The 5910-nt window shown below is 43.8% G+C and overlaps 1 pseudogene; it reads right to left on the bottom strand.

Moving 5' to 3' along the window:
• Positions 1-3823: 3823 nt before the first annotated feature.
• On the bottom strand, positions 3824-4952 carry LOC126503125 (serpin B6-like; annotated as a pseudogene).
• Positions 4953-5910: the final 958 nt, after the last annotated feature.

The following is a 5910-nucleotide window of genomic DNA, read 5'->3' as shown; positions in this document are numbered from 1 at the left end:
ATACAGGGCAAATACACTTTGCCACACATCAAGCTTCAAATATAGCATCAACTGCTGATTAAATTAATGTCACATATTGACGATATAGTAAATACCATCTGCTCAACCACTGTCAGTGAGGATTTGGACAAAAATTGATTAATAAATTAAATTAGTGGCCCAGATGTTTTCAGGAGCAATAATCCTGTCCTTATCTAGCCAGTCAGTGTCTGTCACCCTTGGTCAGACTCTATGGTCAAAGCACTTTAGGGAAAACATTGAATCACTGCAGTTTTCTTCTATACAATAACCGCACCCATGAAGTTTTTCCATGCAAAACTTCAAATCTTATCATGGAGAAGCCACAAAGAAAATCACCTGGGAGTGTCCTGAGCAACCATGAGCCTTTCCACGGCTGACCAGCCTCTCATTGCTGCCACCGGCAACATACGTATGTCTAATATGGAAACCTGAAAGAAGATGTTCACTATTGACAGAAATTAGTTTGATATTTTACGGAACCTGAGTTCGTTTGGACGAATAGAGACCAATGATGAGATTGGCCTGGACAAACAGGAGGCTTAAATTTACACAGGGGAAGAAAAGCTGAAAGGGCAGTGATTCACCCAGTTCGTGGTTTTGTTAAAACGCCCTTTGTTCGAAACCAGGGCTGGCCTGACCCTTTTCATCGCACAGGTTTCTCCTGTTCCCGTTGTCTGTGGTTAAGCGAGGAACAGGCACATGACTGTGAGCCTTCCCGTGGATCCTGGGCTGGGTGGAGCAGCTGAGGGTGCTGTAGCTAGTGACCAAACCTCCTGGAACTTACTGGACCCCAGTGCCTCTCAGAACTGACTTCCTGCTTCCCGGCCTGCTTCATGGCCTGAGTCCGGCCAGTAGCCTCCCAGCCTCTGTTGCTGGCTCTGCCTCCACCTTCCCCAGTCCTGGTTGGAGTTTTGTTTTGTGTTTGTTGTGCTAGTAATGGAACCCAGGGTTTCCCACAGGTTCAGCAAGTGTTCAGCCATTAAGTTACCTCATCAGCCTCCTGCTCCTATTTGGAAGAGTGCATATCATCTTCCTAGGGAGCTAGTGGGGGCTTCAGAGCCCATCAGTGACTGTGCCTAACTCCGAAGCCCAAATCCTTTCCAATAGGTCCCATGGGAACCCTTGTTCTTCCAATTAACGTGATTTCCCCACTGACTCAGGCTAACTTTTTCCTCACAAAGGGTCTCACACTCAGACCTACCTTGGCCTGAGCCACCCTAGCCTGACACTGCAGTCACAGAATCTTCCTACAGTCAAGCTTTCCCTTTGATTGTGATGGGTTGAAAGACACTTGCGGAAAACCCAGGAGTGTTGCACCTCGTGAGAGACTCTAAATTCACTCTCTGGCAAAGACAAGGGCAAAACAAACGACATTGAAGGAGACCCTTGCCTTCCCATCATAAAGCTGCCTCATCTATTCTGGAGAAAGGTCTTGAGTTGTAACAAGAGTAACTCCAGCCTGGCTGCTGGTTTGTGGAGGAGCACTGGGGCCCTAGCTGGGAAATGGACATGAGGACAGCTCTGTCACTTCCGGTTACTTCCTGTCATAACATGGAACATAAAGTTGTCGTAGCAAACCTAGTGGGGAAAGATAACAAGACTGAGCTGAAGAAGTGAATGGGGGAAGTAACGTTGCTAACATAACTGAGAAGAAAGAGCAAGAGTGGATGAGTGGGTACCAACAGCCTATACGCGAATCATGAAATGGAAAAGGCAAGCCTAACTTTTGCTTAAGCTATTTGATTAGTCTAAATGCACCCAGCACCCTCAATCAGGTCCCACCCTAGATGAGAAACAGACTTTACTAAAGTTGTTGCTATTAAGTAGGATCTTTATAAAGTGTGTATATCAAGTAAGGGCTGAAAGGTATATAATCATATGTTCCTTTTTCCTTCTCTCCTTCCTTTTTTCTCTTTCTCCTTCCTTCTTCCTTCTCTTCTTCCTTTTTCTCCTCCTTCCTTCTTTCTTCTTTTTCTCCTCCTTCTTCTCCTTCCTCCTTCCTTCTCCTTCTCTTCATTCTCCTCCTCCTTCTCTTCTTCTACTCTTCCTGTTCCTCTTATTCCTTCTGTTCCTCCCCTTGATCTTCATCCTCTTCCCCCTCCCATTCTCTCACACCAGCCATATTTCTGGGAGGAAGAAACCATTTTTTCAGTGATGTAACCACTGGTAAAGAGCCCATGATCCCATAAACAAACTTTCACCCACACTTAAGTGAACCACATTTTAAAAACATAGCATAGTCAGCTGTATTTCCTGGGTCTGCCCCTTCCCAATATAAAGTAACAAGCTCCTGTCCTCATTGATGGAACTCTTTGCCTTCCCTCTCATAGAACTGTCAGCTAAGGGGCTGGAGGGAGGGATGGGCCATTGAGAGCATGTGTTCCTACAGATGATCTGTATGCCCTCTTTTCTGGTCTTCACAGATACCAGGCATGTGTCATGCAGAGATAAGAATATGGGCAAAACACTAATATACAAGGGGGGATGAGAAAAAAAGGAAAGAAATAAAGAAAGGGAGGGAGGAACAAAAGGAAAGAAAGAATGAATGAAAGGAAGAGAGGAAGGAAGGAAGGAAAAAAGAAAGAAAGAAAGAAAGAAAGAAAGAAAGAAAGAAAGAAAGAAAGAAAGAAAGAAAGAAAGAAAGAGGGAGAGAGAGAGGGAGAGAGAGGGAGGGAGGGAGGGAGGAAGGAAGGAAGGAAGGAAGGAAGGAAGGAAGGAAGGAAGGAAGGAGCTATTAAGATAACTTTTTCCTGAAGGGTTGCAGCAGCAGCAGCAACAACAACAACAACAACAATAGCAGATTCGCGAGGTGATAGAAATGGAGAAGTCCAAGATGTGGCATTCAAAGAAAAGAACTCAACCCAATCGGGAATGCATGGAGGGTTATTGAGCTCCAGTATTCTCAGGGAAAGAGCATCTATGGCAAGATCTAAGGCAAGTAGCTGACAAGCACTTGGTTCCAGAATGGAAGAGAATGGGCATTTCAGACGGAGAACATCTCCAGGACCCCACTGCTGAAGATCTTTTGCCAGAAGCATTTGCGCTGCTAATACCCACAGAGTCTCAGGCAAGTGCCTGGATGGAATTACGCATCACATGGTTTTGTAAGGGTCACCTGTCCAAACTTAAACACACTCTTTTCCAAAAACCCATTTGCAATTTTACACACAAATTCTACATTTCACGATTTCTTTATCAAACACACACAGTTGGACTGACTGCTAATTAACAATATTGTTTAGTAGTCTCATTATGGAAGAATACAAATGACATATCTGTCAAAAGCTACAAATGTTGTAACATATGAGCTGTTGATAACTTTATTAAAATAATTTCTAGATACTCTTCCTCAAGATGAGGTTTCTGCTGAGCAGCACGTAGTCTAAATAGACAAAGGTTATGTCTCATATTCTCGACAGAAACACAGAGCTATATGTTCCAATAATAAGGCTTTGTACAATGAGATCATATATCATCCAGCTGGAATAAAATGAGATTTTGAAAACAAAGTTATTGTATTGTTAAATGGGACATGAAAAAAAAGACATTTCTCCCCTTAAAATGTTGCTTTGAGTTTAAACAGAAAATATTTGTATGGGAACAAGTGATAATAACTCATGAACAAGTCTGCTTCGACATGTTTCTTTTGGGGGGCGGCCATAAAACACTTAGTTTCAAGACTCTCGTCGCACTTAACGGATAAGGTCGCTTGGGTCACAGGCACGCCGTAGAGAATGAGGAAAAGGCTGACACAGCATCATTGTTTCCTTAAGGAGAAGGGAACTGGACAGAAAACAGACTCCTATTGGTCTTCACATGCTGAAGGAAGGAATGGAAGGATGTTTGTCCCAGAAGGAGGAGTGGACTGCGTGCACCTCATCGTCATGAAGGCAGCTGTAGTGGTGGCAGCCTCTGTTCCCTCCTCGCCGACCTTCACGGAGGACTTAGGCATGGCTATGGACAAACACAAGCCTTGGGGGATGATAGTCCCCCAAATCTGTCCTGCCATGCCCAAAGGTATCACGTGCCCAGTGTGCCCAGGGCCTCCTTCATGTCTTAATTCCTCTCCAGTTTAAACCCAGGAGGAGAACTTCCACCTCTTCTTTCTGCATCTTGACCAGCCTCGTCCACTCTATGAATTTCTCTTAAGTTATTCCTCTCCCGCCATTTTCAGATCAACATGTTCTTCTGGAGGCATGATGATCTCATTCAGCTCAGGGCCAACATAGGGAAGCTACAGAACCTTGGGTAATATTTCTCTCATAGGACATCTTAATGGTAGCCTTCTTAAACCTTCTCTGCACATGTTTATCCTCATTTTTGGTGGCTTTGAAAGGCGTCTCCTCAGTGTTCTCTTTTTTAAACGGCTTCTCCCAGTTTCCACTGAAGTAGATGACATTCAGAGTGTCTGAATTCACTGACCTTGAAGACAGCAACTCTTTGATCTTGTCTTCTGAGTTGTGTGTTTGTTTGGCTACCTGAGCGTTGATGTGGTTTCAGAACTGCTCTGTAGCACCCATAAAGTCCAACTCTCACATCTCTGCTTGGTAGAACTTGAAGCACAAACATTTAAAAGACGCTAAACAATCACAAGTCTTTTCCTGAAAATACTTTGGCTGTTTCAAGCAAGTAAGTAATGAAAAGAGACGGGAAGCCTTGGTGGGCAACTCCATCTCCATTGCCACTCCATTTATTCAGAGAAATCTCCTGAATCTTCTGGCTTGCATTGATTCTCTTTGTCCCAACAAAGACCATGGCAGGGGTTAAAGAGATGCTCACGGCAGAAAACACATTCTCAAGTTTTCTTTACTCCGTGTTGTCAAAAGGTTTACAGCAACGGTGCTATCCATGATGGCAATCTGGGGACACTGGGTTTCCCAGCCAGTAGCAAGCAGAGCAGATGTCAACACATTTCTTAATGAATCAATATTTTTGCTTGCAAAGAGCATTCTTCTCACTTGACTTGTTAGCATTGCGGAGAATAACTTTTAGCCGCAATACTCTCTCACTGTTTCCATGTTGCTTCACAAGGCCAAGTCTGTTGATTCTGTGCAAGGCTCACATCTGTTTTATATGGAAGGTTGCTATTTCTCACATGCTAAAAATACATATTAGAACAAAAAAGGCCTCCCAAAGACTACCCAGAGTCTGCATGTTCAGTGCTGATGCAAATATTCAGTGGTCCTTGAATTGCACGAAGCCAAAACTACATCGGCATGTGCTAACATTTCTGTCTACTTTTCAGAGAGAGTATCTCATTATTATTGAACACATCTTCAGGAGGGGCAATGTTTTTTTTTCCCTAAAAAGCAAGCTTGGACATCAGCAGAGTTATCTACCTTCATGGGCCAGTGCTTGAAGGTAGAGAGCTGGCAAGTGGTACAGTGAAACCAAGCAAAGATGGAACTCAAATACAATCAACACCAGTGGTCATAGTAGCTGTCATCAACTAGGCTTTCACAACAGAAACGTACAATAGGATCTCTGGATCTACAAAACATCCCTGAGCATGCAAAATTTTCTATCCTTCTTATCTGGTCCTTCACATGGACCTCCAGAGGGGATATAACTCAGAGAATAATTTTTCACTATGTGACCCCCTCCACAGCCAGACACAGGGGCTCATGTCTGTAACAGCAGAACTGGGGAGAGCTGAAGAAGAATTGTGGTCGAGTGAGATAGATTAGAGGGTACTTGCTGTCCAAGCCTGATGAACCCTAGTGACCTCAGTTTTATCCCTAGAATCTATGTATGTAGTGGAAGGTGGGAACAGTCTTGGCAAAGATGTCCTCGGATCGCCACATGTGCTCTATGACACTCAAGCCCATCCACACACATAATATGTGTACAAATAATAACAATGAGAAATAAAGTAGAAAGCAAAGACTA

The sequence above is a fragment of the Alexandromys fortis genome, unplaced genomic scaffold, assembly GCF_014885135.2.
Source record: "Alexandromys fortis isolate MF-2015 unplaced genomic scaffold, M_Fortis_MF-2015_v1.1 scaffold_43, whole genome shotgun sequence".
Lineage (NCBI taxonomy): Eukaryota > Metazoa > Chordata > Mammalia > Rodentia > Cricetidae > Alexandromys > Alexandromys fortis.
The sequence above is the reverse complement of the archived record's forward strand: the minus strand, read 5'-3'. Positions and strand labels throughout refer to the sequence as shown.